The following is a 23,692-nucleotide window of genomic DNA, read 5'->3' on the forward strand; positions in this document are numbered from 1 at the left end:
CTCATATCTGTATGCATTAATTTATGCTGACAATAATTTGACAGGTTGCACATTACATTTCTTTTGTGAAGAAAAGGCTAAAGAAAAAATAAACAACCATTTAAAAAAAAGCATAAATCTGCAACATACAGCAATGTGCTTGTTAAAGGTGCATCTCACTTTTCAAAGGAACCAGAGGTAATGCTCCGATAAGTTTGTTTGATTTTCCCAAACAACCCACATAAATAATAAAATGACTTACTATAACCTTTTTATGTCTTGAATCATACACCAAGATAGTGCCCTGTTTAACCACCAAAAATAGGTCAGACACACCCTAAATGTACTAAAGCCCACACTTAGATCATGTGCAACAGACTGTTTAAAAAGAGCCCTAAGATGGTCTTGCTAGACTTTTTTGAAATTTAGTAATTAATTACCAAAAGAAGTCAATCCTAAAAAGGTCCCCAGCTTTTTTACTATTTCAATATTATCGCTATTGCTCACTTTGATAATTTGCCCCCTCTGAATAAGAAGGAATGAAATTAAGGCTGTAAATCAAAAAGGGTTGTCAAGTATATCATTTACTAACTTTCAAACAGTAATTTCCAAAATCTGAAATTTAAAATGCATAAAAATCCCAAATTTACAATAATATTGACAATGTCATAAAAACACAAAAGTTTAATATAATTGCGCACAAGATGGACTGCATCAGTTTGGATGACACACACCAGCTCTCTCCTTATACCTAACAAACATACTTGTGGACAGACACACAGACCAGTGAAGCAACTGTTGGACCATACATCATTTTACCAAACTTTAGATCAAATACGACCTACATGGCATGTCCAGTTAAATGTTGAATATGTTTGGTAAAAACAACAGCAAGGCCTCCTCTTTAGATATCTAACAAGGTCTCCTGTGTGCTAGTGCCTAGCACAGCTCTTTTGATCAGAGTTTAAAAGAATCGCTATCTGTTCATTTTTACGCCTCTCAGTGACAGTTAAAGCTGATCCCTTTGGAGCTAATGCCAACATACTCGAGCTTTTTAGCCATAGCTGCAGCCATTTAACTCAAAACCTATTTGCTGTACCGATTGCTGATGTAGCCAAACTAGACTATTACTATGTGACAAGGGCTAAGGGTTCAGTGTTTAGTTAGCTCAAAGAACACAGATGTGGCTAAACAACAAATGAGATGTCATGGTTCAAACTACAAACTCTTTTATTTGGGTCTTTGGATAGAAATATTTCTGTTAAAAGCTTGATATATTAAAACACATTAACAAGCATTTGAAGAAAGGTATTGAGAGTGCAAAGTTGCTGAGATAAAAAAAAGGTTATAGATCAGGCTGATATATAACATATGATGACACACAACACTACAAAAAGACACCAACAGCCTAACTGGCACAAGTAAGCTATCACTGATGAATCCCTCTTATACTCATGCAAACTCAGCAGTGAAAGGTAAATAGTGGCTCAGGGGGATGCTAAAACAAGATAGATTATTAATAGTCTTAAATTAGCTCTGGAATGAGGATCTACTCCACGTTTAACTAAAATACAGTTTTACAATCAAATTACTGACCTAACCTCTTAGCCGTTTAATTTAAAAAAATAGAAAAAAATAAAAATTAAACTCTCTGCATCTCCATTGTCAACCTTAACCTTTGTCTGATTAATCAGTGTTTTAAAAACGGAACCAAACCAAAGCAGATTACTTCATTGGGTCTTGATCCCAATCATGTATGGCTCAGTAACTGCACTACTGCCAAACTAAATAGATGGTATTTCCAAATGAAAAAGACAAGATTAAGCATAATGTAATATAGCATGTTAGAATGGGATATGGTTGATAGTTTGTTTGTACTAAAGATCATAACTTGTACAGTATCTTCTTACGGATTATTTATGTATTTTCTTTATCATTTTGTTGATCTCGCTCCACAACATCTGCTTAATTATAAAAGGCAACGTTAAAATCTGAAATGTTGCCAAACGTATATACTGTAAGAAGTCAGACACTCATTTCAAAAGCAGGCATGCAGTATCTGTAAGAGTTCTTCCATTCTCAATAAATCATCATCTCTTTCTCTCTATCATTTGCCCCAACGTAGGGTTCATGTTTGCTACACTTCATATTTTTCTGCCCCATGAATAAAATACGAGCCTCATGCTCCCAGGCTTCCTCAAGCACAGTAAGCACCGGACAGTCTGCAAAGTTTTCACGGTCCCCCCCCCATTGGACTTCATGCGTCTGAATATGCTGACACTGTTCTTCCACACCACAGCACCCTTTGGTCCACATGTAGCCCTGGGGATCGCACACTCATGCAGTTTCTTTATTAATTGGATAAAATCGTGTGTACTTACAAATTCTCATGAAAAAGTAAATACGAGCAGGTGCTGAGGTTGCGGTCTGCTGAGGATGCTGCATGCATTGCTAGTTTTCTGGTTTTCGAAGGAAGGACGGCCTCTGGCGTCAGGCTCACTGGTATTTAAGGTGTCCTTAAAATAATCGTACCTTCCGACTCCAAGCGATTTATTTGTTGTTGAAAATTAACTGTGACCTCCTGGGCAGGTTTGATGAATAATGAAAACATATTTATAGGACATGATCTGGCTTCTCTTTTTAAATAAATGTGTACTGTTTTCCATTTATCGGTTTTGACTGGGTGCAAAGACCACTCTTACATAATTTTCCCTGGAGTTTCTCAGGTTTTTTTTTTTTAAATGTCTGAAAAGCTTTCCAAATCAAAGGAAAGCTACTTAAATTAAAGGGGCTACAAATAGCATTTTATCATCAATTAATCACTACTTCATTAATACTGAAGCTGCAATTTCATTAGCATAATCCAAGAGACAGTTTGCAAGAGGACAAGCTACTTCTGAAGCTTCTACGCCGCAGTAAAGATTAGGTAGGGGGATAACTTGGTTAAAAGAGGCACAGCCTTAAAACTGAAAGATAAAAACAGCATGTTGCTTTTCCAAAGTTTCTCACAGTGGCTGATTGTAAAGCCTTGGATAACAAAGAAACGTTTACGCTGAGTCCCCTGTGCTGGTTTGCCTATCAAATTAACCTGGACTTTGTTACCTGCATTAACTGAGCCAAGCATCTGTCCTTTACTACAATATGGGACAACATAGCTGACATCTTTTAAATGTTCCTCTTATTTTCCACAAAAGCACCGTCAAGTCAGCCTTTTTTTTTTCATCTCCCTGAACAGTAGAACTCACTGCCTATAAATCTAAAGCAGCAATCTCTTTTGGTAATAAATAAATGAAGATCCATATCTTTGAATCTGGCTTTTAATTAGCAACAATTTCAAAGCTGTTTGAATCATTGATTTTACAATAGATTGTCCTATTTATAGATTGATAGAAAAGAGACTGACTATTTGTATTTTTTTATTTATTTATTTGCTTTTAAATTCTGTTTATTTAACCTTCTTATTGATTTAGTCATTTATAAATGTCCTCTATTTTTGTCCATTTTGGTCTTTCCTGTCAGTTTTTCCTTTGGACACCATGTTTTTGAGTTAATTTAAGTTGAATGGGGCTTAGTCCAGCTAAAACTGGCAATTGAATTGACCAAGAGAACTACTTATTTCACTATTCTATAAATGTGTTCCCCTATCAGATATGGCAGTTCGAAGTCCTTTTTGGATAAGGGAGCAGCATTTTAATATCTGTAGAACAGTGCGAGTGAATTGGTTATTCTGATGGTCTTTTAACTGGTATGCAGGAAAAACAGAACAATTAAAAGGTATGTTGTTCTGAAAAACGATGAGTAGATAACGGTATCATCTGCATAAAAGTAGAATGCAGTACCTGATGAGGTCCTTGACAAAACAATAAAAGGTGTTGTCGAAGCATTTTCTGTTTCTGCCGCTGTAACACTTCTCTACTGAACAAAAGCTACAAGCTCACAGCGGATTACTTCTGGAATCATTACCTACAGCTGCTCTGATGAATCTTTTTGGTTTTGTCATGCTTTCAAATAAGTTCCTGCTTCTGCTGCACAATGTTGCAGGGTAGGCTTTTCTCTGGTTAATGGGACTGTAAGTATGTATAAGCCATTTTAGTCCAAGCTGAGTAATGTAGGACACTTCAGAACCAGAGAGGATGAATGTCATTGAATAACCACTGCTGTGAGTCTTTGTGCGTGTGCAACATTTGTTTGTGGGCGTTTGTGGTCTGTGCATGAGTGGCTGTGAGTAAATATACATGTCTAAGAGAAGGTGGAATTGTTTAGGAGAAAACCAGAGTGATAGGAAGAGAGATCATATTTATATGTGATTCTTTGGTTGAGTGAGTTTAAGGCTTGCTGGAGGACAGCAATGGCTGGGAGGTATGAAGAGCTGGGAGGTACCACTGAAAGCAAATGAGGCAGAGCAAAGGCTGTTGTGAGGAAAACAATTCAGCATTGCAAAAGGCCGATGTGCTGCAGTAAAAGAAAGCCCAAAGGTGTCTGACAAGGGGTCTAATAGATTAGCAAACAACCTGTAAGCATCCAGGTACACACGGCTAAGAATGAGACATTGCTAACATGCCAGCCATGCTGATGTGTCTGTTCTCTGCAACCCCATTAGACTCCAGTCAGCACACTTTATTTCCCTTTGTCAGCCCATTGCCAATCAACCTCAGACCTCTGACCCTGAAGCAGAGAGTGGGTATTATCTGCCAGGCCTTGAGGCCAGCAGGGCAGAATGCAGCTGAATACCAATGTGTCTTATCTGTCGGCCATGTTTACCCACCCATTCCATCCAGCTTCTGTCTCTTACAGATTTTCCTGGATATTTCAGGTTGGTGCGCTCGACAACAACAACTTCATCTTCCTGTAATTTGATTTTGAAAGCAGTTGCTGGCGTATAATATGCATAATAAGTGAACGCCAGGTAGTTATGGATGATCACGGATGCAGATTATGCGTGCATGGCAGAAAAAATCCCAATGCACATTTGTCAGTGAACCTTTCCCCTGGCCTCTGCATGAAAGTCCAATAAAAGATTAAGCTACGGAAAAGGATAAAGTGAGTAATGGGCTTAAAAGCGTATTGACTTATCCTTTTATGGACTATTATCATCAAAGGAGACTGTGTAAAAATGTCATAATCCACTTGAAATTAATCTGAATCCTGCTCCTGTGTCAGCAGTTGCCACTGATACTCTGTCCCCACTCTGTCCCCACGACTATCTAAAGCTGATAAAACATTCCACCCTGAGCAAAAGGAAGCTTCAGCTCTCCTTCTATGTACTCTTGTGTCCTTGTCTCCTCTCGTGTACTGCCACACTCTTATCACCCAGCTTAGTGTTTTCCACACCTCTGTCAGAGGATTCAAAGTGTTCATTGATGTGTAAATCCTCCATTGAAAATCTCAGCCACATGTGTTTAAATAATTCAATGAGACGTTGCTGTCAATAGCAGCCATGTAGACTATTACTGCTGTGGTTTGTTGTTAGAGAGAGGCAGGCACTGGGAAAGTTGTCTTCATCGTCTATTTATGGCATCACAGGATTTCGATTGTGATTTTTGTCCTCGCAAATTTCTTTCTGAAATTGTTTATTATTCAATGATAGATAGATAGATAGATAGATAGATAGATAGATAGATAGATAGATAGATAGAAATTCAAATCTGTGCTTCGTTATTTTGTGGATAAAGTCTGGAATAAATTTCAAGCTGTTTTTTTTTGTCGAATACTCAACTGTAGCAGTGAGTTTCAAAACTGCCTCTCCCTGCATAAGGTTTGTTCAGTCTATTAGGACTGCAATTCAAGCAGCGATGAGACCTGACATCACTTGTACCAATCCAATTGTTGCAGGCAACAGGGATAGATCAGAGGAAAAGACTGTTTAAAAGATAGAGCTGTATGTGTAACTTTGTTGGAGAATTTAAGACCCTTTCTGTATAACGCTTAATTTTTCTAAAACTGCTAAATCTACAATCTGTCACCACCTTAATCAATCACTTACTCGAATGCATAGACTAAGATAATGCTTACTAAATGTCATCAACCACTCATTTTCCTCTTCTTTTTACCCCTTAGTCTTTGTTTACAGGATGCCAATTGATCTTGGAAATCTCTGGCCACACATGGAGTGTGTTCACACATTTTTGAACACATACAAAAAGGCTCTCTAACAAAGCTGAGAACACAGTGACGAGATGACTTCATTTCTCCAGTCACAACACACAAAGAAGAGGAGATGGATGTATGCTCCAGAGTACGCAGGTGGCAACTGTGTGCAGAGTTGTTCATCAACAACAGCCCATCACACACATTGCGACACTTTACTCTGGTCAATTCCGTTGGATACGGAACACTTTGTGTCTTAATGTGTAAACATATTTTACTGAGAATAATGTGAATCATTTCGACCATTATGAAGATACGTTGAGCAGCTTTTAAACAAATTTACGCGCGGTCATAGAAAGCAAACGTTGAAGAAAAAAGATGCAGTTTTTATCAAGATTAATTTATTTCTTACCTTTGAGTTCTTGACAATCCAAATATTATTTGAAAGAAGCAAACACTCGCTTGTTTCCGTTTGTGCATTATGGCTGGGCTGCTGAAGGTGTCGCCCAGGGAAAAATAGATTTCTCCGACTTTCTCTTTTTCATGAAATTGCAAATCATTTCTGGCGAACAGGTCTCCGCTTGACAGATGAAAAAAAAAACACAACCCACCGCCGTCACAGCTCGTAATCTCTCTCCTCTATAAACACGAAGGTCTCCCCTCCCCAATAAACCGTTTACCTTGAGAGACGACTGAAATGTAGTCGCCTTCAGAAAGTTAAAACAGCCTTGGCGGAAAGAGAGGGAGAGGGAGAGTGAGGAAGAGGGAGATGCGTCCTGGTGCGGGGAGGTTCAGAAAGAAAGGCGCAGATAGAGAGAGAGGAGTGCACTCCGATACGCTTCACGACGCGCGTAAAAATGAGAAAACAGCGTTCACTCTCATTCAATTCACGTTTTTTACTTTGTCTAAATAATACTTTGAAAGAGGAGGTTAATCTTGGAGTGAAATTTTCTTCTTGTTCTGAAAATATTCTCCAGGCTACAGTGTCCAAAACCCCATCACGTAGAACGAGTCAATTAAAGCCCTAAAGAGATCTAAATCCATCACGAAAACATGTAAGAAAGAATCACAACTTTTAAGGAAGCAGCGTTTATAGTTCCTTTCTTTGGAGGCATCTACAATTACACTGCTGTCTGTTGTGAGCGTTTGATTAGACCTGCATGATCATCCAACAATAATAAAGCATTTGCTGACATTTTGTAGCATGCAAATGAGTCTCTTAAGTTTCTTAAGGACCCTGCGGGAGAGCTAAAATAAGGACATTTAAAGGACCCCTCAATTCATTTTCTTAACTAGCTTCTGAGTGTTACTTTGACAACTTTAGAACAATTTTCATTTGTTTAACATGAGAGATTTCTTCAGTTTCTGCTTATGTGAAGAAACCAGTGATACTTGGCAGAAATGAGAGTAAAATCGTGAAAGAATGCATCATATCAGAAATTCTTTCCTGGCTCTTATAACTGCACGCCATTGGTCAAAAGACACTACCACAGGCCTGTTGATGCAAACAGGTAGAAATGCTGCTTGTCAACAGACAAGGCAGGAAACTGCATAGGGCCCCAGGCTAGTAAGAGGCCCCCAAAGGGCTGACAGACTTTAATCCCATGACAGTAGGAAACCTCCTCCTTTGACAGCAATCACTCTTGTTGCTCTGCGCAGCACCTTGTGCATTATTCCTGATTTAACCAAAGATGAATTATCTCTCTGGTTGTGAAAAAATTAAAGAGGAAGAGTGTTGGGACACTGGCAAACATAATGGTTGTTGGAGGGGCCCCTAATTATTTTTCTCCAACAGAATCTTGAATCGCCCTACAGACAGTTTAAGTTGGAATGTCTCACAAGAAAAAATGTGAACAGGAAATATTTTATTCTGAAGGCAATTTTTCATATTGTTACATATTATTTGACAGCAAAAGTTTTGATAAGCTAAAAAAAACAATCAGTGGATACTTTATATCACAAAAACATCAACACAAATGCCGGCTGTGCCCCCTTTACCCTCCTTTTATAAGTAGAACTGCAGTCTAATTAGTGAAATTACAAAAATAAAAAAAGAAATTACCCTCTGCCAGTACCTGATAATTATATAGGCTACCCTCCTTATAACAGACTCCACCATTTAATCAACTACTCATTATAGTAAGTCTGAGTGGTCCTCTTGACCCTGCCCTATTTGGCAATTATGGTCAAGCCTGATACATACAAGGGGTAAATTATGATAACATATTATTAAATGTACTTTATATGTATTTTAAAATAGTTTGTTTTATGAATAGATCTGGATATTTACTTCACTGGACCTGTGTCAAAAATATTTTACTGCATGACACATATTTGTTTACATTTAGAAATGTGAACATGAGTAGACACTTACACCTTAAAAACTAGATCAACTAATGTTATCACCTTCATGTTAATACAGTTAAAACACTTATTTGTCATCAGGACCTAGCTTGTTAATTAATGTACTTTAAAGATAATCAATGAACTCTAACCAACCCCAACCTTCAAAAAATAATATGACCATCTTCACTTTAGATTTAAAGCTAAAGTACATCAGTCTTTTCTATGTATTCCAATTTCCTTGGCTTGCTGTTGTTTTTATATTAACTTGTATTACTAATGTAATAAGCCACTTTGAGTATGTTGAACAACAAGCAGTCCTTGTCATTCTAATTTAATTAGGAAGGCAGATTACTTGTAAGTATACAGAGTTTCTTGGTGACAGTGTTACCAACAAACAGAGAGAGAATACGAAACGCCTACACATCATGAGAATAAAGACTCAAACCTCATGCTCTATGTGCAAATATTCTCTTTTTTTAGATGTTTTTTTAACCCTTGTTTAGAAGGTTCAAATGAGGCCAAATATATTGCACATGAAAGAAAATATTCTTCAGTTATCTCCAAAAGAATTTAGACTGATAGGGAATTCTATTAGCGCCGTGTGGAAATGAAAACAGAGGAGTGCAGCAGTTTCCTGTGCTGAAGGACTCTGCCTCATAAATGTAGTGTCACTTTCACCGCAGTCATTTCACTGGCGTCTATATATTTAGAAATGTGATGTGATTATAATAAGCTGTGCCTGACATCACTGCAGTGGTAAGATTTCATGTAGTTGAAAACATGCTGCATGTCTCCATTTTTTGATGATTTTGACTATTACTATGAGGAGAACAATAAAAAAAATATATATTGAAAAGCTATAAATCTTAAATAGCTCTGGATTATGCTACAGCGAAATGAAGGTGACTTTTGTAAAGGTTAAGACAGCCCTGATGGTTAATGTGGTTCAAGTACCGCGTTCAAGTGGATGAACTTCAAAGGTAGCAAAGAACCAGGTCTGAAATCCCCCTATCATTATCTAGGATCTGAATCTCCTCTAACAGCTCGTAAGTGGAGTCCTGACCACAATCTTGCCATTTTGATCTTTTATGAAAAAGCTCCTACGAGTGATCCACAGTAATTACACTTCCCCCTTCTTTTTAAGTACATGTTGTGAATTTTGTGCTTGAACTTGTACACGTTACGCAAGGTGGGGGAAAAAAAGTCAACAAATAGTCAGAGAGTAAGAGGGTCAGAAACAGTCTAGGAGCAGCAATGATCATATTGGAGAATGATCGGGGGAAGGCTGGGTGACAAAAGAGTGTTGGCACAAAGGGAGTTGGCTCTGACAGGCTGTCTAATAGCCATCGCTGCTCCCCACTCCATTTCCACACGTTTACTCAAAAGACGTCTGTTCCCACCATGTTGGGTTTTCATTCCCTCAAAAGTTGTAGGCTTTTTTCATATCGTCGTAGACTGTCTTCTTTTTTTTCTAACTCGATATCACTGCAATCATATCTGACAAATAGATTCCGATCTACTGGCCGGCTGCACTCTGGACCTCATCAGAATCCTATCAATCATAGATATCATGCACGGCTTCTTTCTGTCTTTGTGTTGAGCCCAGTTTGACCACAGAATCTGCTCTCACACCAACGAATTTAGTCGAATCCTCCCCTCTGCTTTTCAGAGGAGGTCATTCAGCTCTGCAGGTCTGTCTTGCATCAAAGATGAGCCGCGAGATCCAATTTGTTTGTGCCGAGATGACTCCAATTCCTTTGCCACAGAACATTAAGGCTGCAAATTAATATCCCTGGGCTCACTGGCTCACAGCTCAGTTTGGAGACAGGAGACAGGCACACTGGGAAAAATGGCAAATGCATGGAGAGAATTCTTTAAGACCCTGAGGTACCTTGTCTTTTTAAGCCCTTTGTCTCTCCTCTCACCTTCTTTCTTGATTTTTCCCTCATGGTTTCATCTTTTAACCTCAAGGGACCTTTTCTCGTTTGAGATTAGGAGGTATAGAGCTCATCTAAGGTGTCGTGCTCTGAGTAACAACACCTGCAGTCACCTCTCGGCAGACGTTCACAGAGACGATCAGATGGGAATACAAATGTGTAGTAAAGTGAGAAAAAGTTTGAAGGAGCTAACTTCTAGCCAAGCTGGATAGTGGAAAAAGACTGTATTTACCTTAAACTCATAAATGTCTATGCAATATATTGTCATTGTTGAAATTAATTATCAAAACAAGTTTTTGTATGTGGTTATGTGTGCTGGACTGTTTCTTGGCCACAGCCTAAAACTTTCATATCTCAGCTTTTTGTCCGACGGCAACAGCCTGCCAATAAATGTTTTCAATAACACATATGAAATTAATCAGCATGTTTTAGTTAAAACAAACAAAATCATGTAAACTTACCATATATCTAGAGGCAGCTGTCGTTTTTACTTTCAGAAAAAGTCCTGCTCGCTATTTACACATACTTCAAGTCTTTGTGCTATATGCTTATAGTCTGCTGTTTAGGCTTCTGCCCACCAAAACCTTTTAGGTCTCCTCTTATAAGCTTGCAACAACTTTCCAGCCAATAAGTATTCTTTCCCCTAAACTACCGTAGATCAGAAATTATACTTTCTTTTAACTGATAAAACAAAGAAATGGTAGCACATTAGCATCAGCATTTATTTGTAGTTTTTTATCACTTTCAAACAAAGCCAAGCTGGAATGATGACTTATCCAGCTTTTAGGCTTTCCATCAGCCCAGCTGGTTGCAGCTACATAGTTGTGCAAAGATGTAAGATTAATATATTTATTCATTCCTTACAACAATGAAGGTAATGATAGCCTCCCAAAATATCTGCCAGGCAACACACAAAACAAACAAACAAGAATGCTCTTTGACGTTTTTGCAGTCTTGTAATGCACTGAAAAAAGTGATTCTGTGCTACACTAAATAAATAATGTGGAATATAATGTACTGTATATATGGGCAGGGTTAGAGTGAGTCTGTCAACATAAATGTTGAATTCCAACTGAATGTATACCTGACCCTCAGGCTAAAATGTTGTCTCATGACAATAATTGCAAGGTGGGTAGAGTCCAACCTTTGCTGCATGTGTTTAATGTGCCTATCGCTGAGGAGCTGAAGGATTGTGTGCGGCATACTAAACACAGGTAAACAAAAACACACAAAAACAGGCCTTAAAGCCTTCAGCTGAAGGTTAGAAGAGTAGGTGAGAACATCAGTCAAATATACTGGATGGCATGGAGACTATATACACCCGGTGCTGCTGCCATTTTTTAGAAAAAGTCAAGCCAGGAAGAGACATTCTGTAGAAACGGCGCCTGCTTGTTACCCACACAACATCAGCATCCCTCTGAAGTCATCGCACAAAGAAAACACTTTTTTTGTAGTTTAATCTTTTCACTTGAGTCTGAATAAAAGCACAGTAGTGATATAAATGAAACACCTTTCATTTTTTTAGATAGCTGTTGCTCCATTTAAACATTCATTAGATTTGTACAATCAGAACGAGAGAAGTTCACAAGAGCTTTTGCAGATGGTGCTTTGTGCTCTCTGCATCACATGAAATGGAAAATAAAAAAGGCTCCAAAAAATAATCAAGCTGGAAGAGCAACTATTCTTCATTCTGAATACAAAGTGTTTTAAAGTCACATTGAAGTATGTTTCAAACATTTTTCCTGTAGAAAAATGAAAAAAGAACAGCTTATTAGAAGCGTTATCATTTCTGCCAAGCATGTCAAAACAGAAACCTATCGTCTCTCTAGTGCTTTGCCTTTTTTCCATCAAATACATGTCTACAGTTTGATCTACAGAGGCCTAAAAATGTTTCTTTTCTTGCCCATACTCTTGTCAAACATGATGTGTTTGTAAGCTTGTTAGTATGTGTGCTAAAAGTTACTGACATTTTACTAATTAGCCTCCCTTTGAATCAATCATTTTAATGGTCTCTCATCTTTTCTGTTGAGATTGACATTTCACTCACTCATTGACTTCACAAATCATGCAGTAAATTTCCTTTTTCTCTTCTGAAATTGTACTACATGAAGGAATTATCTACTGCTGACAACCAAATAAAGTATAGGTAGGCATTTAGTAGTTTGATGTCTTCTTAAAAAACGGTTTGGATAAAAGACTTCCGGTGTCCGATTTAAGCAGAAGTAGATCAGACATGGAGACCTTCTGAGACTGAGATTAATCCTCAAACACAGAGTTGCTTGTCAGAAGATAGTTTCGGTCGGTTCTACTGTGCTTATTATTCACTGTCAGTTATTCTAATAAACTCTTTTTAAATTAAAATAATATGCAACTGCAATAAAACATTCAGATAAAGTCATCCAGTGCGTTACTCTCAAGACAGGATCAGAGTGTTATTGTTAGGGAAACCAGACAGTGGACTGTGGTCAGGGACAACCATTCTGCTTAGAAAAAAGATCCATACACTTTATAGAAGATTTGACACAAGTTTGCCCTAATCTGCTTTGAAAGAGAGGAGGCTAACCAACATGTAACTTCAAGTGATCGGCCTTCTCTTCACCCTTAGACTTTTAGGGAACAAAATCTGGAGCTGGCATGGATGAAAAAATTCACAATAGGGACGCCTGCTTTGAGTGTTGCAGCACCGCACCCCACTTCCTGTGCCTTTAAGCACATTTCAAATTACAATCTTGTCAATGTTTTTTTTTTATTTTGAGATCAGTACCTCATGATTACAAGGAAAGCTGTCTTATTATGAGATCCTGATTTTAGGATTACAAAATAAGGGGACCATTTATCATTCCATGGTCAATTCAATATTCTATCCCTATTTGAACCAGGCTGTTTAACGTGTTTAATTTTGCTCTAAAACATTTTTTTTATAACATGGGGCCCAATGAGAATTTATTGATTATATGTTTTTTGGGGGGTTTTGGAGTGAATCAACACTTTTAAGGGACTGCAGAGTTTGTTTTTTTCCACTTTAGCATTGGCTTCATTTTACAACACCAACACCATTGAGAAAAACTTACAATACAGTGAAGTCATGATCAATTTTATGATGGCAACAGACAGAAAACATAAGGTGAAGTTGGCCTCAAGGTGGTTTTTCAAATGCCAATTTATTGTGCATATTGGTCTGAATGGTAATTGGCTTGCATTTTCACAAATAATAAACCATAGAAGATACAGTGCAAACCACTATGGCAGTTCTTTGGGAATAAATCCCACTGATGACGGCTCTCAGCTCATCCCTCTCTTTGATCAGAACCCTCTCCATCTCTATTGCATCACTGCCAGCCTTTGGGTGTCCTATTAAGCATCCCTCTCTGGCTCTTTGATTTCACCACCTGCCTGCGCTTGGTTGCGCTGTGCCCGACCACGACTGTTTCAGCCACCCACCAGCCAGCCTCACCCTTTGTGTGTCCATGGATTACACCTAAAGACTGCTTTGTAATCACACTCCCAGCCAGACCAAGGAATCTGAAAAACCAACAGAGCCATTGGTGTTTGAAAAGGATTTTCTCAAACATATGTTCTGGTCTGCATGACTGTAGCAGCTCAGTCCCCTCAGCAATTAATTAAACAAAATGTAATTATCATAATGGAAATATATTGCATAGACAGTGGCACAGCTGGGTAGACTGTGCCTCTCTTATTAGTATTATATTATAAGTCATGCATTTCTTTTTTTAAATGTGGTATGGTCTCTTTCATTCAGGGAAGATAACTTTCAATTTCTTTAGAGGGAAAGAAAAGCCACTTCTTCAGTGGTTCAGAATCAAACCCCATATACACTTGCCTCTCTCATCCAGCATGGTATTGCAAAAAGCAGGCTGTCTCTTTGAATTCCAGGTCTAATTTCACCATCCTTTTGTAATCAGTCGAGCCTCTTGAGGTTGTCTCTCACTTGATCCTGGAAACGTGATTGGCAACTGTTTAATGAGGACCTGTGTACCTTTGATTATAGGCCCTTCTAATGAACAGGCACAGCATGTCAGTTTTGCCCTATTAGCAGAGAATACAGTCCTGGCTACCGTGGATAATCATTAGAGCAGCATGTCCAAATGCCAGTCAAAGGGCACCATATAGACATTTCATGCAGCTTTCTGAGAACAAATTCTCACCCACAGTTCAAACTTTGAGATGTTATTTCTCCAGATTAAGGCCATCTGCTCTGTGTGAATGCCTGGAACATATGCTGTGATAGTATTATTGTTGTTCTTATTGATGCTCACACAACATAAACCCCACATCAACAACCTTGCTAAATCTGTTTTTCCCTTTTGTTTTCTTTAATTCCTTTGATCAGCAGTGCAGGTTTATGTTTAAGCTCACAATTAAAAAAACAACATTATTTTAAGAACTTGAGTCAGCGTGATGAACTAGTTAATGCTGACAGGCCTAAAATATCAAGGGTTCTTTCTCTAACGTTTTTCACTTGAGACCATCAGAAGAAAATTTATGAAGCAAATGTTGACGAAAAATACCATTAAAAACGGATTAATATCAATATCTGTCTTATAACCAGTTACAAACTCCTTAAAGAGCCGTTAAGGTCCTGTTGATTAAATCCAAATATTGGCATACTTCGTTTTCCTGTATGCAGATAACACTTTGTTGTATTTGTCCTTATCATCTTTCACATGTTTCCTGTTTGCTTTTAGAGGTTACCTGCTTCCTGCATCCAGGATCACAATGTAGGTTTCAATTTCTTACCATTGTTCTTTTCATCGATAAACTTAAGTACAATCTTACTCTTCTTCCCCTTTTCTTAAAATATATGAACTTTTTTTTTCAATCAACACAGAGATGAAAACAGGACATTTCCAGCATTTATTTAATTTTTTTTTTTTTGTGCATTTTGCTGAACAACTGTGCTTATTGTATAAACACTCACATTCTATGTGACCTAGACAGAAAATCACACTTAATTCATTTTACAAACAAACTTCACACTTTGGTAAAGAACAACACAATGTGGTTAAACCCACATTTCTATGATGAATATAAAATAGCACTCTTCCAGGCAAAATACACCTGCCTTGTTTTTCAGAGAATCAGTTATTGAACTCGCCATCATTGTGTGCAGAGATCAGAGGAAACCTCGAGATAAGTCAGAAGGTAAAATGAGGGACTGTAGGAGGAAAATTCACAGCTAAGTGCTGAAGGAAGCAGAGGAGTCTAATCATAGGATAAGTCTGAGTTCTGAAACACAGACACACACACACATGAATAGACAAGAATTACTACAAAGCAAAGCACATAATCTTGACCATATTTCATTGGTCTTGAGCTTCAACTCCTGAGGCTAGGGTCAACTTAACATTGGTAAAATAAATGTAATAGTTTATTTGATGTTAACATTTTAGCCATCATGTTTTTATAGCACCTGAAGTAGCTACGTGTAAATCAACATCTTTAAATATCAGTCATTATTTATTTATTTATTTTTTCTGGCTTTTTTGGCCTCTATTGAGAGAGAGACAGTAGATGGTGTAGGAAATCGGGGAGAGGGGGGAATAGCATGCGGGAGGGGGCTTCAGGCTGGGGTCGTCCGCGTGAGGACTATGGCGTCAGTACATGGTGACACGTGCCCTGCCAGTGCGCTACAGGTGCCCCCTATAGCAGTCATAATTAACGTATTCTTCTAGTGCGTGTTAAAGCCGTCTCTTCAATTGATGTAAATACTGTATACTGCACATACTGCTGTTAGGTTATGCTCACAAAAAGCAGATGGAAGTATATAGTTTCTATTTTAATTCTTGTTTTTAGAGTTTGCCTTAATATAAAAAGATTTGTTAATAATTAATCACTTTGCTAAAAACCAATTTGTTTAATAAGGAAGAGTTATCACCGTCATTTCTATTCAAATTTCACAACCCATTCAGTCATAAACTGAGTTATCTCTTTGCTCCGCTGGGATTTTGTGGTCCACACAGTTACTAGAGTTCTGACAGCACGTCCTCACAACTGAATGATATCAAATATGGGGAAGATGGGAAGCGAATGTGATTGTATACATGTGCTTCTTATTAAAGCCCCAATTCAATTACAGCCTCATTTATCATGCCCTCATATTGTCTAATCTCTTTGTGAAAGATACAGACAGCTAAAGAGGGTTATGTATGGAGCAATAACTTTCTTTTCTCACTTTGCAGAAAGTGATGACACCTTCCAGCTCCTGAGATTATGGCTGAAAGATTTAGCTGGAGGAGGGTTTTAGTTCCTAAACTTAACTTAGAGTCACTACAGTGTGCGCTGGAATCTGGCTGTCAAGGCCTTTTCTCTATAAATTCAATTAAAATGTCAGACTTTGTGTTGGCCCATGCATAACGCCAGAGTGTATTATACATTTTCCAGTCAGAGGAGTGGAGCGAGTGTGCGTCAGGGTGGGGGTGGGGAGATGGAGATTCAAGTGGTTGCCCTGTGAGTAAATTACTTTTTCCACAAACCAGCTTGCAACAAAGTCTACAGAAATGCTCAGAAATGAGGGAACAGCAGCCAAGTTTCATCAAAGTTTGCCTGGGCTCAACATATAATATATATATATATTTTTTTCTTTTTTTTCTTTTGCTAAAGCTTATTAAGATTAAGGACCAAATTAATTAAGATTTATGAGTCCTCAAAGTGTAAATCCTTTCCTGGAACAAAAGACACAGTCTTTGGAGCTGATGATCGAAGCTGTAGGTATGTATTTGTATTTTATTGTCAAAAATGATCATAAGCATGTTTATTCCACTCGTTTACACCAATTTAAAAAGACTAGTATATAAAAATATAGGTAGACTACATAAAAAATATTTACTCACTTGGGAACAGGCTTACTCAGGTACTAAGTTTTGTACATCACAATTGCTGTTTGGTCAACATCATGATTACACAGAAATCACATTAAGAAAGTTCATCAGAAATCTTCAGTTCAGTAGACAGACAAAGGCAAACCCTGTCTTTGTGAATATAATAAATCTGCCAGATCTTACAGACGTGCATTGATTAATACAGCTGTCAAACCATTAGACCTGTCATGGTGGAGATTTATTCATCTGTGTTTTGTTTTTTTCTTCTGTGATAACAGTCAGATAGTATTCCAGATGCAACCGGCTCCAGGTACGTCATATATAATCATAATCATGATCCAACATTATTTCTGACAACACATACACAAATTACTCACATTCTGATGGAATGAGAGCTGGATATACATACACATAGACAGTCTGAGTCAAAATCCAGAGTTGCCCTTGAAGCCATGTTTTTTAAACTGTTTTATTTATTTGATAAAGGTGTTATGTGTTACATAAAAAATTAACAATTTTGATACAATGTTTTCCCAACATATCAACAATGAAATGTAATGCTTTAGTTACATTTCTAGCAGCAGACATAAAACCCTTTAAATATACCACCTATGGCCTCCAATAACATGTTGTTTTTACTGACTATGACTGACAGTAGATTGTATTGATTCTATATGTTCACCATGTTTCATTTATTTACAGTCTCATTCTTTCATTCCGTAGACCTAAAGAAGCCCCATGAATTTACAAGTACATATAGTAGTGCAGTTTTTGGGCCGTGTTTATGAAGAATACATTGGGTTTAAGCTTTCTGTCTGTGTTTCATATTTTTCAGGCACTGCAGCTCTATCTCTAGCTATATAAATAAACATGCCATTCTTTGCCTAGCATTTTCTCAAATCAGCACAATATTGATATGAGCAATCCGGCCAAAAATAGCATGATGTTTGTTTGTTTCAGTACACAACAATGCCCCACTCTGCTCCTGCTTTCCAAAATTCCTCATCTTTGAGCAAGTAGAGGCAGTTTTCGCTCCATTATTCTGTGAAAGGCTGAACAGGCTAAATGAGGAACAAGCCAAGCCATTTAAACGGCTTCATATGTAAGGCTATTTTTGAAACCGTGCAGGAGTGTGGACTAAACTGGCTTTTTGAGTCAGCTTGTTATTTCCTCTCCCTGCATTTGAACACTTTTATAAAAGCTAAAAAATGTTTATGAGCTCTATGTGTTGGGTTTTGTCACTCTCTGTGGCCTAAATAACCAGAATGGGCAGTATACCATAAATTTCTGCCTTTCCAGGGTTACAGTGACAGAGATTGACAGCATCTGTTAGGGTGAGGTTAGAATAGGATGTTATGAGAGGCAACATTTTGGCATCAGGGTTTGATGTGTTTTGTTTTCCCTCCTGTCTGGGTCTTTGTGTCTTGCAGAGGCTGCCATTCTTAAAGAGATGCCTATTCTTTGTAAACAGACACTTCTCTGAGGAATTGCTACCAATGCATGCTATTTGAGCAGTCACTCACCTCTTTGTTTTTATCTTGTTCCCAAAAACAAATTATTATGAACATATTGTAACGTTTAGATAATGCAGTGCATGCAGATGAAAAATAGAGTCAATGACTTGTGATGTGTTTAGTTGGTGATCTTTTTTCATTCTTGTGGCCCTGCCAAATGAACGACACCACTTATAAAGCTCAGTAAACATTGAGATTACATCTTGTTCCAATAAAACTGGAGTTCACTTGATTGCTAATGATCAGGATTATTCAGGAATCCCTTGTTTCATAGGTGATCAAATTTGGTTGTTTTTATTAGCCTCATAATTAAACCTTCCTACATATTTTTTGTCTTTTCCAAAACTAAAGCCTCACGGCAAACTTGGAAAACCAAAAGACAGTTTGAGAAAATGTTCATTTCCATCACCAACATCTTTATTAAAACAAAAGCAGTGAGTCCACAGTTCCTCTGTAAGGGCTTGACATTTAAACTAAACCATGGGGGGTGAGCTGGTGGAGGTTCGGTGCCATGCTCAAGGGAACTTCGGCAGTGCTCGAGCATCTCTCTCGCTACCAGACCAACTTAAATGTTTTAGTCCACATCAGGACTTAAACCAGCTATCCCTCCACTTTCCATCCCAAGTCCCTATGGACTAAACTACTGCCGCCTCACAGATGTAGAGTAAAGGTGTCCACCTATCCCCCGAGATCAGACAAGACAGACACACATGCACACAAATACACAACAATGTGAAACAATAAACTTACTTAATTTTTTCTTTAAATTTGTGGTACATTTTAGTTAAATGGAACAATTATTTTAATTATTTTTTAGAGACTTTAAATTGAGTAAGTCAATTTTAAAGCTAATGCAGTAATTGCAGGTCTGAGGAGGTAAAGTGACTATAGAGATATGTCTGCAATGTTAAGCTGTTGCTTTTAATTAAAATGTAATTATCAAATACAGATATGCTAATCAATCCATTTGCTTATTATGACCTAACTTTCAATTTTAAAGAATAATGGGAAAGGAAATTACATTTAATATTTAAATAAACAGTCCATCCACATAAAAGGTCTAGTTCATTATTTAAGCAACAAGTTATGACAGAAGTTATTTTAACCTTTTGGCTGACAAATTACTAAGTGTTTTTTCCTAATGGTCTAAAAAAGGAATTTAAAAGATCAAGGAATTTTAAGATTTTGTGCACGCCAAGTTCATAAAAGTTGACATTTTCCTCGATACCTCTTCCTCCAATTAAGGTTCCATATCACAGACAGGCAGTGATTTATTTAAAGGGATAACAGATTATTGGTGCTTTCCTTCTATCTGTTGCTCGATCTGCGAATCAGTTACACAGGACATCCTCCCACTGTCTCTCATATACCCAGAGGCATTAAATGTCTGCAGGGGCGAATAGCAAGAAATTCAACAACGCGCTCAAATCATCTTAAATGAAGGGTTGTGCTCCTCACCGACATGTCTGCATCTTTCATCTTTCTTTTTTTCATATCTACCTCTTATGATGATTTATGAAAATAAATGAATAGAGATGAGTTGTCTATATGCCTCTGTTACTATGTCAAACAACCCTCTTCTTTAATGTGATTTGGCATTAAAGGAAACATTCAAGGAAGAAGAACAAAAGTGTTTTTCTTTGATGATTTCAAGCTAGTTATAAACGCAGCACACCCTGAAATTGCTGACACTTTAAAAAACTTGACTTAATGGATTGCTTTCATTTGCCTCCGACACAGGCTGCAACACAGGCTGCATTATAGTTGGCGTGAAAACACAAAGCCTCTGACTGATAATATTTGCAGAGAAGAGTGTGCAAATATAGTTAATAATCCATCTTACAGAGATTTCATTTAAGCATTAGAAAGAAAAACAAATCAAAGGACAAACGAGTAAGAGAGAATGAAAGATCAATTAAAGCAAAACATCTTCTTATACTAGGAGGCTAACTAGTATTAGCAACAGCCACACTACTGCTAATGTTAGCGATAAGCAATGTTACTTTAAAAGTGCCTTGATAAAATAGAAAAGGCTAATGCAAAGTTAGCTCTGAATTGCTTTCTTAGCAAACATCATGTCGGCGCAAATTTAACTCTTAGCTAGCATAGCTAGTCTTAGCTAGTTATCTTTGAAGTTACTCCCTCACTAACACAATGTTAACTTGTGAAAGGTTAAATGCTAACATTAGCTGTTGTTTAACAGCAGGGAATGTGTGGGCAGTAGTTGGCAATAAATATGATATGAATATTCATACAAAATATGGTCCAATGTCCCTCCAGATTGCCATCATCATTCTTGCTAACGGTGGCTTATTAATTGAGAAGCTGTGAAATGAGTTGGCTCATTCCCTACTTTTTTTACATCTTACAACCTTGACCATGGCAGTTTCGCAATAGTAACACTTTTGAGCTTCCTAACATCAGTGTACTGTAATTGGTGCACTTGCAATGTCTTAGAAAACCACAAAGAGTACAAAGAACTATTGAGAAGGGTTAAATGTGTGTCTTACAAATGAACTCCAACCACACAAGGGGCATTTTAAAACAACTGTTCAACTACAAGAAAAGTTGCAATGTTTTATGTTCCAAGAACTTTATATCAGAGGCACAATAAATAAAAAGAGACAAGATCGACACTTTTGGAATTGCACTATTGATAACCTACTGATAAAGCAGGATAAATGGTATTTATGTGTCCATTGGTTTTTGCTATCTCAACTGTTGGTCTGATTAAGCCAGGCGTTTGCAGAGAAGTGGCACTCTGTCCTCAGCTTCTAATGAGCGTGCACTATTGGACGATCCACCAATTCGTCATCAAAGAGAATCATCATCAATAGCGCACACTTCATTTACTTCCTCATTTCTCTTCCTCATATTCCCTTTGCTGCCCTCTCACTTGCTCACTTTCCGTTTACTCTCACCCCTCTAGTTCCTTCCTCCCTCTCCTCTACCTTCCTGCAGTTGCATTAGGACCACTCTAATCTGTGTTTGCAGGGTGTAAAGGGATGTTCAATGGCTTTTCCTCGTTTCCTGGCTGAGAGGGCTGTGTAATGTGCTAATGGACTCTGCGGCTGCTCTGGCCCACTGACCCCTGTGGGTAGAGCATGCGGAGTCAAGGTTCCCGGATGACACTCCTTCCTCTTCTTACTATCTCAGCCAAACAAGTGTAGCTTGACTTAAATCTTTTTTTATAGTCGCTTACTGGTTGGCCATCCACTTCTAAGCCTCCCAGGTGAGGGATGTGAACTCTCTCTGCTGAATGTACCACTAATAGGTTTGGATAGTCATGCTCTTTGACAAACAACTCTTGAGTGCTTGCACATTATCAGCAGCATCATGGCTCTATTAGGCTTTTTTGTACTTTTGTCAATTTATTTTTTGGGCATTTTTGCGCCTTGCGCGTATTATAAAGGAAGGACAGTGGATAGAGACGGAAATGAGGGAGAGAGAGTGGGGATTGACATGCGGGAAAGGAGCCACAGGCCGAAGGATAACCTGGGCCGCCCGCATGAGGACTACAGCCTCGATTCATAGCACACTAACTGCAGCGCCCCCAGGAATGTTTTTTTTAATGCATTTTAAGAGCTACTTCATGGACTCTTATGTCCCCCGTTCAGCCAGAACATATCTGCTCTAGTAGCTTAAACTAGTACAATTATTCATAATTGATCAATGTTTGTTAACAATGTTTCTTTTTGTTGAATTACTGAATCATTATCATTAATAACTTTTTTAATTTGGTGGGACAGAAGAATAATCAAATATCCGCAATTTAAAAATCACAATCTCGTTGTTTTTAGCTTGCACTTTATCACTGTTACTTAATGAATGAGACATTGTGGCAAATCCATTACAATACTGAATGAGTTGCAGCATTGAAAAGTGTTAGTGAATTTATGGTTGTCTCAATAGATGATGATGGTAATGATGATTTTGTCTGATAACGACTTGTAAGATGGCTTATACTGGTTAGAGCTCTTAAGAGCTGCTGTCAATGTGTGCTTTGCCTCTGAGCATTGCCTGTCAGCACCTGTGTTTCAAATCGGTTTTAAAGCTGCTTGTTTATACTTACTGATACCGTTTCCTTTTTCTACATCCTTGCTTGTGTTGTACTTACTCTCTGATCACTTTGAATTGTAGAAAATGAATCTTCAGTACTAAAAAAAGAAGTATATCATAGGGGAGTTTATCACTCACACAAATATCACTCGACAAGACATTTAAAAAGGATTAAACTCTTAAGGAAAGGACAAACCCATGCATTAAACTTGGGAATGTGTTGTAAACAATTTCACTACGAGCAGGTTTTCTAGTTTATGACGAAAACCTGTGGGACTTGAAGAATTAGATAAAAAGATTGAAGTGTTTATCTCGCTTCCAGAACGCCTGAGCAGATCAACCAAGTCTGTACTCAGAGTGCAATTTGAGCATCAGAGGGATCTCTGGTAATGAATCTGAGGGCAGAGTGATTCACTGAGTCCAGGGATTTGAGAGTGGAAAGGAGAGCATGTGTGTCGATTATATCCATTTAATCTGGGATTTCTGCTCTGACTGTACTTTTCTTCAAATTCAACGGGGAGGCTGGATCAGTTTCTGAACAAATGTTTTGGTTCAGAAACAGATTTTTATTTTTCCAGGAAATTTAGATTGTGGTACTCTCAGTATATAGACTAAGGAAGTCCTTCAAAAACCTATGAAAGGGATCAAGGCCTTAAGTTCACGAATTCCTTTAAAATCCATTGACCCCCAAATCCCTGCTTAACAACAAACAGACCCCAAACATGATTAAAGTATCTCCTCAAGTGAACTCAATAAGTTCCTCAAGAGCTTGCCCGCGTCTGCAGTCCTGTCATCTATAGAATCTGTACCAAAAATGTAATGATGGATCATTACAGTGACCTGCACCCAGTTAACATTTTATTGTTGTAAAAATGCTTGCTGAAATGAAATGTAGGTCTTCTTTCACCTTAACAGCTTCCTCTAATGTCCT

The 23,692-nt window shown here is 37.9% G+C and overlaps 1 protein-coding gene across 1 annotated transcript in view; it reads right to left on the reverse strand.

The window, feature by feature from the left end:
• syndig1l (synapse differentiation inducing 1-like) overlaps positions 1–6,982 on the reverse strand; it is a 38,651-nt gene extending 31,669 nt beyond the window's left edge. Inside the window, exon 1 of the mRNA XM_079367929.1 lies at positions 6,479–6,982. The gene's annotated coding sequence lies outside the window, so the exon portion shown is untranslated. The remainder of the gene's footprint in view (positions 1–6,478) is intronic.
• Between the last annotated feature and the right edge of the window lie 16,710 nt (positions 6,983–23,692).

This window comes from Symphodus melops (genome assembly GCF_947650265.1).
Source record: "Symphodus melops genome assembly, chromosome: 1".
Lineage (NCBI taxonomy): Eukaryota > Metazoa > Chordata > Actinopteri > Labriformes > Labridae > Symphodus > Symphodus melops.